General features: G+C 49.7%; 16 non-coding genes and 1 pseudogene across 16 annotated transcripts; all 17 read right to left on the bottom strand.

The window, feature by feature from the left end:
- Positions 1–289: 289 nt before the first annotated feature.
- Positions 290–480, bottom strand: LOC148996335 (U2 spliceosomal RNA). Its single transcript, XR_016148395.1, has one exon. It is a non-coding gene; the product is annotated as a U2 spliceosomal RNA (small nuclear RNA).
- A 1,111-nt stretch (positions 481–1,591) lies between these two features.
- On the bottom strand, positions 1,592–1,756 carry LOC148996334 (U1 spliceosomal RNA). The gene has a single exon (XR_016150228.1). It is a non-coding gene; the product is annotated as a U1 spliceosomal RNA (small nuclear RNA).
- Positions 1,757–2,089: 333 nt separating this feature from the next.
- LOC148996333 (U2 spliceosomal RNA) lies at positions 2,090–2,280 on the bottom strand. Its single transcript, XR_016148393.1, has one exon. It is a non-coding gene; the product is annotated as a U2 spliceosomal RNA (small nuclear RNA).
- A 1,111-nt stretch (positions 2,281–3,391) lies between these two features.
- LOC148996332 (U1 spliceosomal RNA) lies at positions 3,392–3,556 on the bottom strand. Its single transcript, XR_016150215.1, has one exon. It is a non-coding gene; the product is annotated as a U1 spliceosomal RNA (small nuclear RNA).
- Positions 3,557–3,889: 333 nt separating this feature from the next.
- LOC148996331 (U2 spliceosomal RNA) lies at positions 3,890–4,080 on the bottom strand. Its single transcript, XR_016148391.1, has one exon. It is a non-coding gene; the product is annotated as a U2 spliceosomal RNA (small nuclear RNA).
- Positions 4,081–5,191: 1,111 nt separating this feature from the next.
- On the bottom strand, positions 5,192–5,356 carry LOC148996330 (U1 spliceosomal RNA). The gene has a single exon (XR_016150203.1). It is a non-coding gene; the product is annotated as a U1 spliceosomal RNA (small nuclear RNA).
- A 333-nt stretch (positions 5,357–5,689) lies between these two features.
- Positions 5,690–5,867, bottom strand: LOC148996329 (U2 spliceosomal RNA; annotated as a pseudogene).
- Positions 5,868–12,464: 6,597 nt separating this feature from the next.
- LOC148996328 (U1 spliceosomal RNA) lies at positions 12,465–12,629 on the bottom strand. The gene has a single exon (XR_016150192.1). It is a non-coding gene; the product is annotated as a U1 spliceosomal RNA (small nuclear RNA).
- A 333-nt stretch (positions 12,630–12,962) lies between these two features.
- LOC148996327 (U2 spliceosomal RNA) lies at positions 12,963–13,153 on the bottom strand. Its single transcript, XR_016148390.1, has one exon. It is a non-coding gene; the product is annotated as a U2 spliceosomal RNA (small nuclear RNA).
- A 1,111-nt stretch (positions 13,154–14,264) lies between these two features.
- On the bottom strand, positions 14,265–14,429 carry LOC148996326 (U1 spliceosomal RNA). The gene has a single exon (XR_016150180.1). It is a non-coding gene; the product is annotated as a U1 spliceosomal RNA (small nuclear RNA).
- Positions 14,430–14,762: 333 nt separating this feature from the next.
- LOC148996325 (U2 spliceosomal RNA) lies at positions 14,763–14,953 on the bottom strand. Its single transcript, XR_016148388.1, has one exon. It is a non-coding gene; the product is annotated as a U2 spliceosomal RNA (small nuclear RNA).
- A 1,111-nt stretch (positions 14,954–16,064) lies between these two features.
- On the bottom strand, positions 16,065–16,229 carry LOC148996324 (U1 spliceosomal RNA). Its single transcript, XR_016150147.1, has one exon. It is a non-coding gene; the product is annotated as a U1 spliceosomal RNA (small nuclear RNA).
- A 333-nt stretch (positions 16,230–16,562) lies between these two features.
- Positions 16,563–16,753, bottom strand: LOC148996323 (U2 spliceosomal RNA). Its single transcript, XR_016148385.1, has one exon. It is a non-coding gene; the product is annotated as a U2 spliceosomal RNA (small nuclear RNA).
- Positions 16,754–17,864: 1,111 nt separating this feature from the next.
- LOC148996322 (U1 spliceosomal RNA) lies at positions 17,865–18,029 on the bottom strand. Its single transcript, XR_016150130.1, has one exon. It is a non-coding gene; the product is annotated as a U1 spliceosomal RNA (small nuclear RNA).
- Positions 18,030–18,362: 333 nt separating this feature from the next.
- LOC148996321 (U2 spliceosomal RNA) lies at positions 18,363–18,553 on the bottom strand. Its single transcript, XR_016148384.1, has one exon. It is a non-coding gene; the product is annotated as a U2 spliceosomal RNA (small nuclear RNA).
- A 1,111-nt stretch (positions 18,554–19,664) lies between these two features.
- Positions 19,665–19,829, bottom strand: LOC148996320 (U1 spliceosomal RNA). Its single transcript, XR_016150111.1, has one exon. It is a non-coding gene; the product is annotated as a U1 spliceosomal RNA (small nuclear RNA).
- A 333-nt stretch (positions 19,830–20,162) lies between these two features.
- On the bottom strand, positions 20,163–20,353 carry LOC148996319 (U2 spliceosomal RNA). Its single transcript, XR_016148381.1, has one exon. It is a non-coding gene; the product is annotated as a U2 spliceosomal RNA (small nuclear RNA).
- Positions 20,354–20,971: the final 618 nt, after the last annotated feature.

The raw sequence follows: 20,971 nt of genomic DNA, 5'->3' as shown, positions 1-20,971 counted from the left end.
ATCCTCACCAGCGGTTTGCCAGTCAAAAAAGGGGCTTTTTTTTTTTTTTTTTGCACGCTCCGCATCCGGCTCCATGAGCCATAAATGTACATAATGCGCCGTCCCCGAATAGTGGACGGATCAGATGTTAAACCGACAGAGGAACAGGGGTTCCTTTTTGTCTTGTTTTTACACCACAATTCTACCCAGGCTAGTATAGCACATGATCACCTACAACACCCACTCACACTAGCTCCATTATCACCGTCTGCCACACAAGACCACTACATTTCTTTCATTGAACACTTTAGGAGGGTGCACCGTTCCCAGAAGTACTGCAATACCGGGTCGATGCGTGGAGTGGACGGAGCAAGCCCCTATTCCATCTCCCAGGACCAAAAATCAATTTAATATGTGGTGCCCGGGTAGGGCACGTATCAGATATTAAACTGATAAGAACAGATACTACACTTGATCTTAGCCAAAAGGCCGAGAAGCGATGACGCAGCGACGCCGAGGCGGGGGAGCCGGCAAAGGCCACGCCCACCTGGGCCGCGGCGAGAGGGTCTAAGGTCGCCGGCAAACAAGCTCAGCTCAGATTGGTTGACACCGAAAATGGATCACAACAGAGTGCACAGCAAAGACACTCTGGAGTGCAACCTGGGATTTTGGATCATCAACATTCCGCCTTAAAAGTGAGCGGGCAGACCAAAGCGTCCGTGGTAGAGACTTGAAACTCTGAGGGATGGTAGGACCGGCCCGGTACTACAACCTCACCAAGGCTCGCCCCGATCGGCCCCAAGGTGGCGCTGCAGCGATCAAAAGTACGAAATGGCTCGTAACTCCTCGACCGTCGGTCGCAGACCCAAGTGTCTTACATCACCGGAATCCTTGGCTCGAGCCGAACAAGATGCATGCCTCGGATTGGGTGGTCGCGCTGGCGAGATTTTCGGGTATTTTGGATTTTCTGAAAAACCTACTTTTGCACACTAGTCCTAGGTTTTTTGCCCGATCTGACCCAAACCGGTGCAGAAAGATTCTCTGGAGTCTGACTGCCAACAGGGATCGGGAAACAGTTGGAATTTCCATCCACGTTGGCGACGGTACGCCAAAACGTTGGGGGTGGGCGAGGCGGGCTTTACTTGAACGGCTATAACTCTCCAACGGAATGAGACAATTGCACCCAACTCGGTACACCTGTGTACGGGCTCAGCCCGTGGTCACGTGAAGAGGAATGCGGCGACTGGCCACTTGGTGGCGCTGTAAACAGAAAAAAACACAACATGGGTGGCTGTGTATCACGTGACGTTTCACACGTGCACAATGTTTTCATACCACATGATAGAACTCCTCATTCCGAACAACTTTGCCTCCAGGACAACTGCTGTGAACTAAGTCGTCCGTCAAATATTGGAGACTATTTGAAGAATTGAGGAGAAAAAAGAAAACCCTCCTCACACAGACCGGTCCTAGACTGTTTCGTATCTCTCGAGCAACCGCCGCAGTTCAACTCTCTGGACTGCCTCTGGATATTGAAGAAGTGGAGAAAAAAAACAAAACAAAAGAACCTCAAGTGGAGCTTTAACAATCTGCCCTTTTAACCAGTGTTGTCCAGGGGAGAGCGCGAACGCAGTCCCCCACTACCATAAATTATGCAGTCGAGATTCCCACATTTGGGGAATTCGCAGGGGTCAGCACAACCCAGAGTGCAATGGCCGAGCCTCGCCCTGGGTGAACCACCTTCCTGATCATGGTGTCTCCCCTGCCAGGTAAGTATGAATTCCCAGGCCTTCAGTCAGAAGCACCCTGTCCCTCTCCCCAATCCTCACCAGCGGTTTGCCAGTCAAAAAAGGGGCTTTTTTTTTTTTTTTTTGCACGCTCCGCATCCGGCTCCATGAGCCATAAATGTACATAATGCGCCGTCCCCGAATAGTGGACGGATCAGATGTTAAACCGACAGAGGAACAGGGGTTCCTTTTTGTCTTGTTTTTACACCACAATTCTACCCAGGCTAGTATAGCACATGATCACCTACAACACCCACTCACACTAGCTCCATTATCACCGTCTGCCACACAAGACCACTACATTTCTTTCATTGAACACTTTAGGAGGGTGCACCGTTCCCAGAAGTACTGCAATACCGGGTCGATGCGTGGAGTGGACGGAGCAAGCCCCTATTCCATCTCCCAGGACCAAAAATCAATTTAATATGTGGTGCCCGGGTAGGGCACGTATCAGATATTAAACTGATAAGAACAGATACTACACTTGATCTTAGCCAAAAGGCCGAGAAGCGATGACGCAGCGACGCCGAGGCGGGGGAGCCGGCAAAGGCCACGCCCACCTGGGCCGCGGCGAGAGGGTCTAAGGTCGCCGGCAAACAAGCTCAGCTCAGATTGGTTGACACCGAAAATGGATCACAACAGAGTGCACAGCAAAGACACTCTGGAGTGCAACCTGGGATTTTGGATCATCAACATTCCGCCTTAAAAGTGAGCGGGCAGACCAAAGCGTCCGTGGTAGAGACTTGAAACTCTGAGGGATGGTAGGACCGGCCCGGTACTACAACCTCACCAAGGCTCGCCCCGATCGGCCCCAAGGTGGCGCTGCAGCGATCAAAAGTACGAAATGGCTCGTAACTCCTCGACCGTCGGTCGCAGACCCAAGTGTCTTACATCACCGGAATCCTTGGCTCGAGCCGAACAAGATGCATGCCTCGGATTGGGTGGTCGCGCTGGCGAGATTTTCGGGTATTTTGGATTTTCTGAAAAACCTACTTTTGCACACTAGTCCTAGGTTTTTTGCCCGATCTGACCCAAACCGGTGCAGAAAGATTCTCTGGAGTCTGACTGCCAACAGGGATCGGGAAACAGTTGGAATTTCCATCCACGTTGGCGACGGTACGCCAAAACGTTGGGGGTGGGCGAGGCGGGCTTTACTTGAACGGCTATAACTCTCCAACGGAATGAGACAATTGCACCCAACTCGGTACACCTGTGTACGGGCTCAGCCCGTGGTCACGTGAAGAGGAATGCGGCGACTGGCCACTTGGTGGCGCTGTAAACAGAAAAAAACACAACATGGGTGGCTGTGTATCACGTGACGTTTCACACGTGCACAATGTTTTCATACCACATGATAGAACTCCTCATTCCGAACAACTTTGCCTCCAGGACAACTGCTGTGAACTAAGTCGTCCGTCAAATATTGGAGACTATTTGAAGAATTGAGGAGAAAAAAGAAAACCCTCCTCACACAGACCGGTCCTAGACTGTTTCGTATCTCTCGAGCAACCGCCGCAGTTCAACTCTCTGGACTGCCTCTGGATATTGAAGAAGTGGAGAAAAAAAACAAAACAAAAGAACCTCAAGTGGAGCTTTAACAATCTGCCCTTTTAACCAGTGTTGTCCAGGGGAGAGCGCGAACGCAGTCCCCCACTACCATAAATTATGCAGTCGAGATTCCCACATTTGGGGAATTCGCAGGGGTCAGCACAACCCAGAGTGCAATGGCCGAGCCTCGCCCTGGGTGAACCACCTTCCTGATCATGGTGTCTCCCCTGCCAGGTAAGTATGAATTCCCAGGCCTTCAGTCAGAAGCACCCTGTCCCTCTCCCCAATCCTCACCAGCGGTTTGCCAGTCAAAAAAGGGGCTTTTTTTTTTTTTTTTTGCACGCTCCGCATCCGGCTCCATGAGCCATAAATGTACATAATGCGCCGTCCCCGAATAGTGGACGGATCAGATGTTAAACCGACAGAGGAACAGGGGTTCCTTTTTGTCTTGTTTTTACACCACAATTCTACCCAGGCTAGTATAGCACATGATCACCTACAACACCCACTCACACTAGCTCCATTATCACCGTCTGCCACACAAGACCACTACATTTCTTTCATTGAACACTTTAGGAGGGTGCACCGTTCCCAGAAGTACTGCAATACCGGGTCGATGCGTGGAGTGGACGGAGCAAGCCCCTATTCCATCTCCCAGGACCAAAAATCAATTTAATATGTGGTGCCCGGGTAGGGCACGTATCAGATATTAAACTGATAAGAACAGATACTACACTTGATCTTAGCCAAAAGGCCGAGAAGCGATGACGCAGCGACGCCGAGGCGGGGGAGCCGGCAAAGGCCACGCCCACCTGGGCCGCGGCGAGAGGGTCTAAGGTCGCCGGCAAACAAGCTCAGCTCAGATTGGTTGACACCGAAAATGGATCACAACAGAGTGCACAGCAAAGACACTCTGGAGTGCAACCTGGGATTTTGGATCATCAACATTCCGCCTTAAAAGTGAGCGGGCAGACCAAAGCGTCCGTGGTAGAGACTTGAAACTCTGAGGGATGGTAGGACCGGCCCGGTACTACAACCTCACCAAGGCTCGCCCCGATCGGCCCCAAGGTGGCGCTGCAGCGATCAAAAGTACGAAATGGCTCGTAACTCCTCGACCGTCGGTCGCAGACCCAAGTGTCTTACATCACCGGAATCCTTGGCTCGAGCCGAACAAGATGCATGCCTCGGATTGGGTGGTCGCGCTGGCGAGATTTTCGGGTATTTTGGATTTTCTGAAAAACCTACTTTTGCACACTAGTCCTAGGTTTTTTGCCCGATCTGACCCAAACCGGTGCAGAAAGATTCTCTGGAGTCTGACTGCCAACAGGGATCGGGAAACAGTTGGAATTTCCATCCACGTTGGCGACGGTACGCCAAAACGTTGGGGGTGGGCGAGGCGGGCTTTACTTGAACGGCTATAACTCTCCAACGGAATGAGACAATTGCACCCAACTCGGTACACCTGTGTACGGGCTCAGCCCGTGGTCACGTGAAGAGGAATGCGGCGACTGGCCACTTGGTGGCGCTGTAAACAGAAAAAAACACAACATGGGTGGCTGTGTATCACGTGACGTTTCACACGTGCACAATGTTTTCATACCACATGATAGAACTCCTCATTCCGAACAACTTTGCCTCCAGGACAACTGCTGTGAACTAAGTCGTCCGTCAAATATTGGAGACTATTTGAAGAATTGAGGAGAAAAAAGAAAACCCTCCTCACACAGACCGGTCCTAGACTGTTTCGTATCTCTCGAGCAACCGCCGCAGTTCAACTCTCTGGACTGCCTCTGGATATTGAAGAAGTGGAGAAAAAAAACAAAACAAAAGAACCTCAAGTGGAGCTTTAACAATCTGCCCTTTTAACCAGTGTTGTCCAGGGGAGAGCGCGAACGCAGTCCCCCACTACCATAAATTATGCAGTCGAGATTCCCACATTTGGGGAATTCGCAGGGGTCAGCACAACCCAGAGTGCAATGGCCGAGCCTCGCCCTGGGTGAACCACCTTCCTGATCATGGTGTCTCCCCTGCCAGGTAAGTATGAATTCCCAGGCCTTCAGTCAGAAGCACCCTGTCCCTCTCCCCAATCCTCACCAGCGGTTTGCCAGTCAAAAAAGGGGCTTTTTTTTTTTTTTTTTGCACGCTCCGCATCCGGCTCCATGAGCCATAAATGTACATAATGCGCCGTCCCCGAATAGTGGACGGATCAGATGTTAAACCGACAGAGGAACAGGGGTTCCTTTTTGTCTTGTTTTTACACCACAATTCTACCCAGGCTAGTATAGCACATGATCACCTACAACACCCACTCACACTAGCTCCATTATCACCGTCTGCCACACAAGACCACTACATTTCTTTCATTGAACACTTTAGGAGGGTGCACCGTTCCCAGAAGTACTGCAATACCGGGTCGATGCGTGGAGTGGACGGAGCAAGCCCCTATTCCATCTCCCAGGACCAAAAATCAATTTAATATGTGGTGCCCGGGTAGGGCACGTATCAGATATTAAACTGATAAGAACAGATTTTTTTCTTTCGAAAAAAGTTTATTGTTACAAATTCATTCTTTACACTTCCACATTTATCTTTTAAACATTCCACATGTCTTTAAAAGAAAATGACACATTAAAAGTTAAAAACCAGTATTGGGTGATGTGTCGTGTAAAAGTCCATGTGTGTAAAATGTTGGTTTTTAAAAGAAGGTAAAAGGAATGAAAATACAATAGCAGTAAATACAACAAAATAAAACAATAAAACAATAAAATATGCCAACTGAGACATTGTCTCTTGTGCAGGATCGCGGATGAGTCCCTATCAAGATTGTCCATTCACTCCAGGTCTCCAGAACAGGCCCCAGATTCCTCGCTTCTGATGCCCAGCGGAGATCCCCTCTCCTCCGGCCCGCTGGCCCGCTGTTCCCGTAGCCGGTGTGGTGAGGGTGCATCTACGGGCGGCCAGGGTCGGGGGTGGCCGGGACCTCTTTGGTGTGACCCCAGCCCCCCCATCCGAATAACGACGTCCGGCGCCTCCTGCAGCGCAGATCTAACTATTCGCTCGCACGCGTGGAGGGGCACCGTAACGCGTTTCCCCACCAGCAGGTTTCTGGTGGCCCAGATGGCATCCTTGATGTGGTTGAGGGTGAGCCAGAGCGAGGTAAATTGCTGTGATGTTAGCTCCTTCAAGCCCTGACCCACCCCCAGGATGGCGAGCCTGTATCCCATCTGGGCCCGACCCGCCGGCAGGCACGGGAAATACAGGGGGCTGGTCTTGGCCCACAGGTCCCGCGCAGCACCGCACTCCCAGAGCAGATGGTAGACGGTCTCCGGGGAACCACATCCGGACCGTGGGCAGGTGGAGTTTTTGGCCATGCCTCTGGAGTGCATAACCGCCCTGACCGGGAGGATCTCATGGGCCACCATCCACGACAAGTCCTTAAGCCTGTTCTGGAGAGCCGGGTGGGCTGCGTTCCTCCAAACGTCTTTGGCCTCACCTAGTGTGAGGCCTGGAACCGGACACACCGATTCCCGATCCTGCACAAGAGAGATGAGAGACTTATGATTTGTTAAAACGTTGACATCCTGATTCTCTAAATCGTGTCTTTTTAAAAAGGTTTTAATAAAACAATATTCTTGTGGAAGGTTAAAAGACACTGGGACAGTAAGGTCGACAGGTAAAACTTTCAAACTACGCAGATATGACCCCATCCAAAATCTGACCATTGCTGCAGTTTTGTTTTCTCTGGAGGGGTTTATTGCATATTTAAAATGCAGTGCTGTGAATCTACTTGCTAAAAAAAGATAGGGGTCGGGGAGGCCTTTCCCTCCATTCTCTTTCCTCTTCTTCACAACTTCTCTTTTGAGGCGCTCCCACTTTGACCCCCAGAAGAAATAAAACACTGCCCGCTCGACTGTCAGGAGGAAGAACCTTGGTGGCCTAAAAACAGAGCAAGGCAATAAAAACAAGGGTAAGATCACAGCTTTATAAATTAAAATTTTTCCTTCCATTGTCAGTGTCCGTAGTCTCCAAAAGCCCAGTCGTTGTCTAACTTTCCCTACCATTTCTGTCCAATTTCCTTGTCCGCCTCCCTCTTTGTCAAACTTTACTCCTAAAATCCTAATGTCAGTTTCCTTAAAATTCACGTCTAGTCCTGTCGCGTCTATGTCACCCCATGGTCCAAAAAGCTGGGCCTCGGACTTATTTCTATTGAGTTTTGCTCCAGAGGCTCGCCCGTATTGGTCAGTCAGGTCAAGTGCTCTCTGTACTGATAAAAGGTCAGTTGTTAAAATTGTCACATCGTCCATGTATAAAACACATTTTAAGTCCGTCAGTCCTTTTGTACCTGGAATTTTCAGTCCTTTGATCCATTGGTCCCTTCTCAAGAGTTGTGCCAGTGGTTCGATGCAAACCACATACAGGAGCGGAGATAACGGACACCCTTGACGGACGCCGCTGCATACAGTTACTGCTTTTGTCAGGTGCCCATTTACAAGAATTCTGCTGGTTATGTCTTTATACAGCATCCCCACCCACTTTAGAACCCTCCCTGGCAGCCCCAATTTTTCCAGTACCTGAAACAGGTATTGGTGCGAGACTCTGTCAAATGCTTTCTCAAAGTCTAAATTTAGAACTATAAGCCGATTGTTCCTGTCTCTCGCAAAACAGATTGCGTCCCTTATCAAAATCAGGCTGTCCGTGATCTTCCTCCCTGGCACAGCGCACGCTTGATCCGGGTGGATCACGTCCTCTAAGATTTTTGACATACGACTAGCTAAAAGTTTACTAAAAATTTTACAGTCAAAATTTAAAAGGGTGATTGGTCTCCAATTTTTTAAGTCTGCTTTGTCTCCTTTCTTGTGTAGAAGTGATACTATCCCTGATCTAAAACTGTCGGGTAATATGTCCAGTCTGTCAAACTCTTTAAAAACGGTCAATAGATTGTGTGCTAAAATGTCCCAGAATGTTTCATAAAATTCCAGGGGAAGTCCATCCATCCCTGGGGACTTCCCCTTTTTAAAACCCTTTCTACATTCTGTCAACTCGAGAACCGTAAAATCCTGTGTTAAAAAGGCACACTCCTTATTAATTTTTGTTTCTAAGAGAGTTAGTATTTCTTTCACTGCATCCTCTTCCACTATTTTTTCATTGTATAATTCTGAGAAGAAATGTTCCACTTGCTTTAAAATTCCCTCTGTATCTTTCACTTCTTCCACACCTGTTTTTAATCTTGTTATTCCCCCACCTTTTGTTATAATCTTTTTAAAAAAATAGCGTGTACATTTTTCACCTTCTTCCAACTCTTGTTCTTTACTTCTAAGTATTACTCCTTTACTTTTTTCTTGTTCATAAGCAGACATTACTCTTTTAATTTCATTTATTTCTTTACTAAAATCAAGACCATTGTTTAAAAGATTAAAATATCGTTGTAACCTCTTTTGCAGCCCCACCATGCACCTCTTTTCCTTTTTTCTCTTCTCTTTTCCCTTCTTTCTAAAAAACATCTGAGTCCTACCCTTCACCATTTCCCACCACAGTGCTCGTGAATCAAAGAAGTCTTGGAGAGTCTGCCATTGGCTAAACTGCTCCCTGTATTCTCTGACTATCTCTTCATCTTGCAACAGGGAGCAGTTTAGTTTCCAAATCCCTCTGCCTACTGTCACGTCCGTGGTTAGTGCAAGGGTGCAGGATAGCATTGCGTGATCAGAAAAGTAAACGGGAGTCAATCTAGCATCAGTTGGTGGGCATTCACATGTAAAAACATAGTCAATACGAGAGGCTTTGGTGCCATCACCACTGATCCAGGTGAAGCCCTCCTCTCTTGGATGCAGACTTTTAAAACAGTCAACTAGTTTAAAATCTCTGACTAAGCTTTGCAGTAAAACTGATGTTTTGTCCACTCTAAAATCATCCCCTGTTCTTTTCCTATCTGCTCTAGTTAAAACACAGTTAAAATCCCCTGCTACTACAAGGGGAGCCCTCCCCAGCATGTGGGGCTGCAAGTCCTCTAAAAGCTCATACCTTTCATTTATTTCCGTAAAACCATATACATTGCACACTTTAAAATCCCTCCCTAAAAAGGTCATGTTTGCTAAAAGTGCCCGTCCGTCCCTCACCACTGTGCTGCCCTTTACCAAGATATTGGGATTTTTAATCAGTATAGCGACTCCATCGTTTCGATTAAAATTTGACCCACTCCATATTGAGGGTCCAGAGGTCCACATCTCTTCCCATTTCCTGTACTGAGTTAAAAAAGGCAAAGCACACTCTTGTAATAAAAACATATCTGAATTACATGATTTTAGAAAGGTAAAAATGCTCTGTGCTCGAGACGTGGACCTCACACTTCTCACATTGATAGTCGAGATTGTGAGGGCCATGAGCAGTATTAAATAGAAAGGCATGGAGCTTAAAACATACATTTTTAAAAGGTTACAATTTTAAACAAATAAAATCATATAATTCCCTGTGCCTCCTGCCTCTCCCCTCTCCCATGGGGACTGGGTTCAGGGGGGCAAGAGTTTGACACCTCCGGATCCACAGAGCTGAACTCTTGTGACCCTTTCGGTGTCGATGTTCTCAGCTTGAAATGCAGAAAGGAAACTTCATTGGGGGATTCTGAGGGCCACACGCGGTCCAGAACTTCCGGGGAGGAACTATCTGGCCAAAGTGTGGCCCTCTGCCTTTTCTCCACTGTTATACACAGAGGAGATCCCGCAGTTCTCTTCTGCACTTGAGCATTTGGGAGTGAAGATTCAACTTCACTCCCACTGGAGGGCATACTCACCTCCGAGACGGTATTGAGGGAGGAAACCGTTTCGTCCTCTCCATTTTCTGTTTCTTTGCCTTTGTCTAGCCTGGGAGTGGTTTCCTCCCCCTGTTCCGTTTCCATTTGTGGCTCCGCCCCTGTGGCCGCCCCACTTCCTCTTTCCTGACCAATCCCTGAGGCTGGCTGGGAATTTGAAATTCCCGCCAAAACCTCAGGGATCACCTCCTCCTTCCTTTGTTCTTCCCTTTGATCTGTTTGTGGGGCGGCCATTTTGTTGCTTTTAAGTTTGTTGGCAAAACTTTTCGGGCAATCTCTGTAGAGATGGGATGACTCTCCACAAAGATTGCACTTTCTGCCATTGTGGCACTCTTCAAAGGTGTGCCCAATCTCTCTACACTTTCTGCAAATTATTTCCTGACATGCCTCGGCGAGATGTCCAAGTTTGCCACACTTACGACATAGCTTGGGCATCCCTTGGTAGTGAATGTAGCCTCTATTCTCCCCCAACACAATCATTGATGGTATTTGACCTAGGCCATGGTAGCTGTTGGGATCTGCCCATTGTTGTATGGGCACTCTCCACGCACAGCTCCAGATACCGTCTTCGTCTAATACCTTGACTGGCTGTCCGCGAATAGAGCAATATCTTGCCAACCACACAACAATGTCCTCTCCACTCACAGTTTCATTAAACATCCTGACAATCACAACTTTCAGTGAATTATCAGTCAGCTTTTCCACTGTGAACATGGAGAAATTGGCTTTGCATGTTTCAAAACGAGACCAGAAAGTATTCAGCAGATTAGCGGATGCAAAACTTACATCAAAACCCCGATTTTGGGGCAGAGTCAACAAACAGTTTATATCCATTGCTTTAAAACCTAGAGTCTGTTGGATGTACTTCCGTGAAAAATCCAATCTAGAACAAGTCAGGAGAGTACCATCCTCTTTTGGCTTGAAATTAAAACGCACGCTGTGGTGCCTCCTCACGCCGGCACGAGCAGCCGACATGTTGGAGGCACCACCAGCCCACTGCGGCTAAAATTCAAACAATAAATACACAATAATAAATAAATTAAAACCTGCTTACCTTAAAAACCAGAGGATTCCTCGCAAAACGAGTCGTCAATAAAAAGCCGCTTGTCACTATACCTCCTGAAGGGTGTATGTCCCGTGTGACAAGCAACACACGAGACCAAGTCCCACAAGAGGCGATCGCAGTCTCAACCGTCTGACAAGATACTTGATCTTAGCCAAAAGGCCGAGAAGCGATGACGCAGCGACGCCGAGGCGGGGGAGCCGGCAAAGGCCACGCCCACCTGGGCCGCGGCGAGAGGGTCTAAGGTCGCCGGCAAACAAGCTCAGCTCAGATTGGTTGACACCGAAAATGGATCACAACAGAGTGCACAGCAAAGACACTCTGGAGTGCAACCTGGGATTTTGGATCATCAACATTCCGCCTTAAAAGTGAGCGGGCAGACCAAAGCGTCCGTGGTAGAGACTTGAAACTCTGAGGGATGGTAGGACCGGCCCGGTACTACAACCTCACCAAGGCTCGCCCCGATCGGCCCCAAGGTGGCGCTGCAGCGATCAAAAGTACGAAATGGCTCGTAACTCCTCGACCGTCGGTCGCAGACCCAAGTGTCTTACATCACCGGAATCCTTGGCTCGAGCCGAACAAGATGCATGCCTCGGATTGGGTGGTCGCGCTGGCGAGATTTTCGGGTATTTTGGATTTTCTGAAAAACCTACTTTTGCACACTAGTCCTAGGTTTTTTGCCCGATCTGACCCAAACCGGTGCAGAAAGATTCTCTGGAGTCTGACTGCCAACAGGGATCGGGAAACAGTTGGAATTTCCATCCACGTTGGCGACGGTACGCCAAAACGTTGGGGGTGGGCGAGGCGGGCTTTACTTGAACGGCTATAACTCTCCAACGGAATGAGACAATTGCACCCAACTCGGTACACCTGTGTACGGGCTCAGCCCGTGGTCACGTGAAGAGGAATGCGGCGACTGGCCACTTGGTGGCGCTGTAAACAGAAAAAAACACAACATGGGTGGCTGTGTATCACGTGACGTTTCACACGTGCACAATGTTTTCATACCACATGATAGAACTCCTCATTCCGAACAACTTTGCCTCCAGGACAACTGCTGTGAACTAAGTCGTCCGTCAAATATTGGAGACTATTTGAAGAATTGAGGAGAAAAAAGAAAACCCTCCTCACACAGACCGGTCCTAGACTGTTTCGTATCTCTCGAGCAACCGCCGCAGTTCAACTCTCTGGACTGCCTCTGGATATTGAAGAAGTGGAGAAAAAAAACAAAACAAAAGAACCTCAAGTGGAGCTTTAACAATCTGCCCTTTTAACCAGTGTTGTCCAGGGGAGAGCGCGAACGCAGTCCCCCACTACCATAAATTATGCAGTCGAGATTCCCACATTTGGGGAATTCGCAGGGGTCAGCACAACCCAGAGTGCAATGGCCGAGCCTCGCCCTGGGTGAACCACCTTCCTGATCATGGTGTCTCCCCTGCCAGGTAAGTATGAATTCCCAGGCCTTCAGTCAGAAGCACCCTGTCCCTCTCCCCAATCCTCACCAGCGGTTTGCCAGTCAAAAAAGGGGCTTTTTTTTTTTTTTTTTGCACGCTCCGCATCCGGCTCCATGAGCCATAAATGTACATAATGCGCCGTCCCCGAATAGTGGACGGATCAGATGTTAAACCGACAGAGGAACAGGGGTTCCTTTTTGTCTTGTTTTTACACCACAATTCTACCCAGGCTAGTATAGCACATGATCACCTACAACACCCACTCACACTAGCTCCATTATCACCGTCTGCCACACAAGACCACTACATTTCTTTCATTGAACACTTTAGGAGGGTGCACCGTTCCCAGAAGTACTGCAATACCGGGTCGATGCGTGGAGTGGACGGAGCAAGCCCCTATTCCATCTCCCAGGACCAAAAATCAATTTAATATGTGGTGCCCGGGTAGGGCACGTATCAGATATTAAACTGATAAGAACAGATACTACACTTGATCTTAGCCAAAAGGCCGAGAAGCGATGACGCAGCGACGCCGAGGCGGGGGAGCCGGCAAAGGCCACGCCCACCTGGGCCGCGGCGAGAGGGTCTAAGGTCGCCGGCAAACAAGCTCAGCTCAGATTGGTTGACACCGAAAATGGATCACAACAGAGTGCACAGCAAAGACACTCTGGAGTGCAACCTGGGATTTTGGATCATCAACATTCCGCCTTAAAAGTGAGCGGGCAGACCAAAGCGTCCGTGGTAGAGACTTGAAACTCTGAGGGATGGTAGGACCGGCCCGGTACTACAACCTCACCAAGGCTCGCCCCGATCGGCCCCAAGGTGGCGCTGCAGCGATCAAAAGTACGAAATGGCTCGTAACTCCTCGACCGTCGGTCGCAGACCCAAGTGTCTTACATCACCGGAATCCTTGGCTCGAGCCGAACAAGATGCATGCCTCGGATTGGGTGGTCGCGCTGGCAAGATTTTCGGGTATTTTGGATTTTCTGAAAAACCTACTTTTGCACACTAGTCCTAGGTTTTTTGCCCGATCTGACCCAAACCGGTGCAGAAAGATTCTCTGGAGTCTGACTGCCAACAGGGATCGGGAAACAGTTGGAATTTCCATCCACGTTGGCGACGGTACGCCAAAACGTTGGGGGTGGGCGAGGCGGGCTTTACTTGAACGGCTATAACTCTCCAACGGAATGAGACAATTGCACCCAACTCGGTACACCTGTGTACGGGCTCAGCCCGTGGTCACGTGAAGAGGAATGCGGCGACTGGCCACTTGGTGGCGCTGTAAACAGAAAAAAACACAACATGGGTGGCTGTGTATCACGTGACGTTTCACACGTGCACAATGTTTTCATACCACATGATAGAACTCCTCATTCCGAACAACTTTGCCTCCAGGACAACTGCTGTGAACTAAGTCGTCCGTCAAATATTGGAGACTATTTGAAGAATTGAGGAGAAAAAAGAAAACCCTCCTCACACAGACCGGTCCTAGACTGTTTCGTATCTCTCGAGCAACCGCCGCAGTTCAACTCTCTGGACTGCCTCTGGATATTGAAGAAGTGGAGAAAAAAAACAAAACAAAAGAACCTCAAGTGGAGCTTTAACAATCTGCCCTTTTAACCAGTGTTGTCCAGGGGAGAGCGCGAACGCAGTCCCCCACTACCATAAATTATGCAGTCGAGATTCCCACATTTGGGGAATTCGCAGGGGTCAGCACAACCCAGAGTGCAATGGCCGAGCCTCGCCCTGGGTGAACCACCTTCCTGATCATGGTGTCTCCCCTGCCAGGTAAGTATGAATTCCCAGGCCTTCAGTCAGAAGCACCCTGTCCCTCTCCCCAATCCTCACCAGCGGTTTGCCAGTCAAAAAAGGGGCTTTTTTTTTTTTTTTTTGCACGCTCCGCATCCGGCTCCATGAGCCATAAATGTACATAATGCGCCGTCCCCGAATAGTGGACGGATCAGATGTTAAACCGACAGAGGAACAGGGGTTCCTTTTTGTCTTGTTTTTACACCACAATTCTACCCAGGCTAGTATAGCACATGATCACCTACAACACCCACTCACACTAGCTCCATTATCACCGTCTGCCACACAAGACCACTACATTTCTTTCATTGAACACTTTAGGAGGGTGCACCGTTCCCAGAAGTACTGCAATACCGGGTCGATGCGTGGAGTGGACGGAGCAAGCCCCTATTCCATCTCCCAGGACCAAAAATCAATTTAATATGTGGTGCCCGGGTAGGGCACGTATCAGATATTAAACTGATAAGAACAGATACTACACTTGATCTTAGCCAAAAGGCCGAGAAGCGATGACGCAGCGACGCCGAGGCGGGGGAGCCGGCAAAGGCCACGCCCACCTGGGCCGCGGCGAGAGGGTCTAAGGTCGCCGGCAAACAAGCTCAGCTCAGATTGGTTGACACCGAAAATGGATCACAACAGAGTGCACAGCAAAGACACTCTGGAGTGCAACCTGGGATTTTGGATCATCAACATTCCGCCTTAAAAGTGAGCGGGCAGACCAAAGCGTCCGTGGTAGAGACTTGAAACTCTGAGGGATGGTAGGACCGGCCCGGTACTACAACCTCACCAAGGCTCGCCCCGATCGGCCCCAAGGTGGCGCTGCAGCGATCAAAAGTACGAAATGGCTCGTAACTCCTCGACCGTCGGTCGCAGACCCAAGTGTCTTACATCACCGGAATCCTTGGCTCGAGCCGAACAAGATGCATGCCTCGGATTGGGTGGTCGCGCTGGCGAGATTTTCGGGTATTTTGGATTTTCTGAAAAACCTACTTTTGCACACTAGTCCTAGGTTTTTTGCCCGATCTGACCCAAACCGGTGCAGAAAGATTCTCTGGAGTCTGACTGCCAACAGGGATCGGGAAACAGTTGGAATTTCCATCCACGTTGGCGACGGTACGCCAAAACGTTGGGGGTGGGCGAGGCGGGCTTTACTTGAACGGCTATAACTCTCCAACGGAATGAGACAATTGCACCCAACTCGGTACACCTGTGTACGGGCTCAGCCCGTGGTCACGTGAAGAGGAATGCGGCGACTGGCCACTTGGTGGCGCTGTAAACAGAAAAAAACACAACATGGGTGGCTGTGTATCACGTGACGTTTCACACGTGCACAATGTTTTCATACCACATGATAGAACTCCTCATTCCGAACAACTTTGCCTCCAGGACAACTGCTGTGAACTAAGTCGTCCGTCAAATATTGGAGACTATTTGAAGAATTGAGGAGAAAAAAGAAAACCCTCCTCACACAGACCGGTCCTAGACTGTTTCGTATCTCTCGAGCAACCGCCGCAGTTCAACTCTCTGGACTGCCTCTGGATATTGAAGAAGTGGAGAAAAAAAACAAAACAAAAGAACCTCAAGTGGAGCTTTAACAATCTGCCCTTTTAACCAGTGTTGTCCAGGGGAGAGCGCGAACGCAGTCCCCCACTACCATAAATTATGCAGTCGAGATTCCCACATTTGGGGAATTCGCAGGGGTCAGCACAACCCAGAGTGCAATGGCCGAGCCTCGCCCTGGGTGAACCACCTTCCTGATCATGGTGTCTCCCCTGCCAGGTAAGTATGAATTCCCAGGCCTTCAGTCAGAAGCACCCTGTCCCTCTCCCCAATCCTCACCAGCGGTTTGCCAGTCAAAAAAGGGGCTTTTTTTTTTTTTTTTTGCACGCTCCGCATCCGGCTCCATGAGCCATAAATGTACATAATGCGCCGTCCCCGAATAGTGGACGGATCAGATGTTAAACCGACAGAGGAACAGGGGTTCCTTTTTGTCTTGTTTTTACACCACAATTCTACCCAGGCTAGTATAGCACATGATCACCTACAACACCCACTCACACTAGCTCCATTATCACCGTCTGCCACACAAGACCACTACATTTCTTTCATTGAACACTTTAGGAGGGTGCACCGTTCCCAGAAGTACTGCAATACCGGGTCGATGCGTGGAGTGGACGGAGCAAGCCCCTATTCCATCTCCCAGGACCAAAAATCAATTTAATATGTGGTGCCCGGGTAGGGCACGTATCAGATATTAAACTGATAAGAACAGATACTACACTTGATCTTAGCCAAAAGGCCGAGAAGCGATGACGCAGCGACGCCGAGGCGGGGGAGCCGGCAAAGGCCACGCCCACCTGGGCCGCGGCGAGAGGGTCTAAGGTCGCCGGCAAACAAGCTCAGCTCAGATTGGTTGACACCGAAAATGGATCACAACAGAGTGCACAGCAAAGACACTCTGGAGTGCAACCTGGGATTTTGGATCATCAACATTCCGCCTTAAAAGTGAGCGGGCAGACCAAAGCGTCCGTGGTAGAGACTTGAAACTCTGAGGGATGGTAGGACCGGCCCGGTACTACAACCTCACCAAGGCTCGCCCCGATCGGCCCCAAGGTGGCGCTGCAGCGATCAAAAGTACGAAATGGCTCGTAACTCCTCGACCGTCGGTCGCAGACCCAAGTGTCTTACATCACCGGAATCCTTGGCTCGAGCCGAACAAGATGCATGCCTCGGATTGGGTGGTCGCGCTGGCGAGATTTTCGGGTATTTTGGATTTTCTGAAAAACCTACTTTTGCACACTAGTCCTAGGTTTTTTGCCCGATCTGACCCAAACCGGTGCAGAAAGATTCTCTGGAGTCTGACTGCCAACAGGGATCGGGAAACAGTTGGAATTTCCATCCACGTTGGCGACGGTACGCCAAAACGTTGGGGGTGGGCGAGGCGGGCTTTACTTGAACGGCTATAACTCTCCAACGGAATGAGACAATTGCACCCAACTCGGTACACCTGTGTACGGGCTCAGCCCGTGGTCACGTGAAGAGGAATGCGGCGACTGGCCACTTGGTGGCGCTGTAAACAGAAAAAAACACAACATGGGTGGCTGTGTATCACGTGACGTTTCACACGTGCACAATGTTTTCATACCACATGATAGAACTCCTCATTCCGAACAACTTTGCCTCCAGGACAACTGCTGTGAACTAAGTCGTCCGTCAAATATTGGAGACTATTTGAAGAATTGAGGAGAAAAAAGAAAACCCTCCTCACACAGACCGGTCCTAGACTGTTTCGTATCTCTCGAGCAACCGCCGCAGTTCAACTCTCTGGACTGCCTCTGGATATTGAAGAAGTGGAGAAAAAAAACAAAACAAAAGAACCTCAAGTGGAGCTTTAACAATCTGCCCTTTTAACCAGTGTTGTCCAGGGGAGAGCGCGAACGCAGTCCCCCACTACCATAAATTATGCAGTCGAGATTCCCACATTTGGGGAATTCGCAGGGGTCAGCACAACCCAGAGTGCAATGGCCGAGCCTCGCCCTGGGTGAACCACCTTCCTGATCATGGTGTCTCCCCTGCCAGGTAAGTATGAATTCCCAGGCCTTCAGTCAGAAGCACCCTGTCCCTCTCCCCAATCCTCACCAGCGGTTTGCCAGTCAAAAAAGGGGCTTTTTTTTTTTTTTTTTGCACGCTCCGCATCCGGCTCCATGAGCCATAAATGTACATAATGCGCCGTCCCCGAATAGTGGACGGATCAGATGTTAAACCGACAGAGGAACAGGGGTTCCTTTTTGTCTTGTTTTTACACCACAATTCTACCCAGGCTAGTATAGCACATGATCACCTACAACACCCACTCACACTAGCTCCATTATCACCGTCTGCCACACAAGACCACTACATTTCTTTCATTGAACACTTTAGGAGGGTGCACCGTTCCCAGAAGTACTGCAATACCGGGTCGATGCGTGGAGTGGACGGAGCAAGCCCCTATTCCATCTCCCAGGACCAAAAATCAATTTAATATGTGGTGCCCGGGTAGGGCACGTATCAGATATTAAACTGATAAGAACAGATACTACACTTGATCTTAGCCAAAAGGCCGAGAAGCGATGACGCAGCGACGCCGAGGCGGGGGAGCCGGCAAAGGCCACGCCCACCTGGGCCGCGGCGAGAGGGTCTAAGGTCGCCGGCAAACAAGCTCAGCTCAGATTGGTTGACACCGAAAATGGATCACAACAGAGTGCACAGCAAAGACACTCTGGAGTGCAACCTGGGATTTTGGATCATCAACATTCCGCCTTAAAAGTGAGCGGGCAGACCAAAGCGTCCGTGGTAGAGACTTGAAACTCTGAGGGATGGTAGGACCGGCCCGGTACTACAACCTCACCAAGGCTCGCCCCGATCGGCCCCAAGGTGGCGCTGCAGCGATCAAAAGTACGAAATGGCTCGTAACTCCTCGACCGTCGGTCGCAGACCCAAGTGTCTTACATCACCGGAATCCTTGGCTCGAGCCGAACAAGATGCATGCCTCGGATTGGGTGGTCGCGCTGGCGAGATTTTCGGGTATTTTGGATTTTCTGAAAAACCTACTTTTGCACACTAGTCCTAGGTTTTTTGCCCGATCTGACCCAAACCGGTGCAGAAAGATTCTCTGGAGTCTGACTGCCAACAGGGATCGGGAAACAGTTGGAATTTCCATCCACGTTGGCGACGGTACGCCAAAACGTTGGGGGTGGGCGAGGCGGGCTTTACTTGAACGGCTATAACTCTCCAACGGAATGAGACAATTGCACCCAACTCGGTACACCTGTGTACGGGCTCAGCCCGTGGTCACGTGAAGAGGAATGCGGCGACTGGCCACTTGGTGGCGCTGTAAACAGAAAAAAACACAACATGGGTGGCTGTGTATCACGTGACGTTTCACACGTGCACAATGTTTTCATACCACATGATAGAACTCCTCATTCCGAACAACTTTGCCTCCAGGACAACTGCTGTGAACTAAGTCGTCCGTCAAATATTGGAGACTATTTGAAGAATTGAGGAGAAAAAAGAAAACCCTCCTCACACAGACCGGTCCTAGACTGTTTCGTATCTCTCGAGCAACCGCCGCAGTTCAACTCTCTGGACTGCCTCTGGATATTGAAGAAGTGGAGAAAAAAAACAAAACAAAAGAACCTCAAGTGGAGCTTTAACAATCTGCCCTTTTAACCAGTGTTGTCCAGGGGAGAGCGCGAACGCAGTCCCCCACTACCATAAATTATGCAGTCGAGATTCCCACATTTGGGGAATTCGCAGGGGTCAGCACAACCCAGAGTGCAATGGCCGAGCCTCGCCCTGGGTGAACCACCTTCCTGATCATGGTGTCTCCCCTGCCAGGTAAGTATGAATTCCCAGGCCTTCAGTCAGAAGCACCCTGTCCCTCTCCCCAATCCTCACCAGCGGTTTGCCAGTCAAAAAAGGGGCTTTTTTTTTTTTTTTTTGCACGCTCCGCATCCGGCTCCATGAGCCATAAATGTACATAATGCGCCGTCCCCGAATAGTGGACGGATCAGATGTTAAACCGACAGAGGAACAGGGGTTCCTTTTTGTCTTGTTTTTACACCACAATTCTACCCAGGCTAGTATAGCACATGATCACCTACAACACCCACTCACACTAGCTCCATTATCACCGTCTGCCACACAAGACCACTACATTTCTTTCATTGAACACTTTAGGAGGGTGCACCGTTCCCAGAAGTACTGCAATACCGGGTCGATGCGTGGAGTGGACGGAGCAAGCCCCTATTCCATCTCCCAGGACCAAAAATCAATTTAATATGTGGTGCCCGGGTAGGGCACGTATCAGATATTAAACTGATAAGAACAGATACTACACTTGATCTTAGCCAAAAGGCCGAGAAGCGATGACGCAGCGACGCCGAGGCGGGGGAGCCGGCAAAGGCCACGCCCACCTGGGCCGCGGCGAGAGGGTCTAAGGTCGCCGGCAAACAAGCTCAGCTCAGATTGGTTGACACCGAAAATGGATCACAACAGAGTGCACAGCAAAGACACTCTGGAGTGCAACCTGGGATTTTGGATCATCAACATTCCGCCTTAAAAGTGAGCGGGCAGACCAAAGCGTCCGTGGTAGAGACTTGAAACTCTGAGGGATGGTAGGACCGGCCCGGTACTACAACCTCACCAAGGCTCGCCCCGATCGGCCCCAAGGTGGCGCTGCAGCGATCAAAAGTACGAAATGGCTCGTAACTCCTCGACCGTCGGTCGCAGACCCAAGTGTCTTACATCACCGGAATCCTTGGCTCGAGCCGAACAAGATGCATGCCTCGGATTGGGTGGTCGCGCTGGCGAGATTTTCGGGTATTTTGGATTTTCTGAAAAACCTACTTTTGCACACTAGTCCTAGGTTTTTTGCCCGATCTGACCCAAACCGGTGCAGAAAGATTCTCTGGAGTCTGACTGCCAACAGGGATCGGGAAACAGTTGGAATTTCCATCCACGTTGGCGACGGTACGCCAAAACGTTG

This window comes from Pimephales promelas, chromosome 2 (assembly GCF_988280905.1).
Source record: "Pimephales promelas chromosome 2, fPimPro1.hap1.1, whole genome shotgun sequence".
Taxonomy (NCBI): Eukaryota; Metazoa; Chordata; class Actinopteri; order Cypriniformes; family Leuciscidae; genus Pimephales; species Pimephales promelas.
This window is presented reverse-complemented; position numbering and strand designations above follow the sequence as displayed.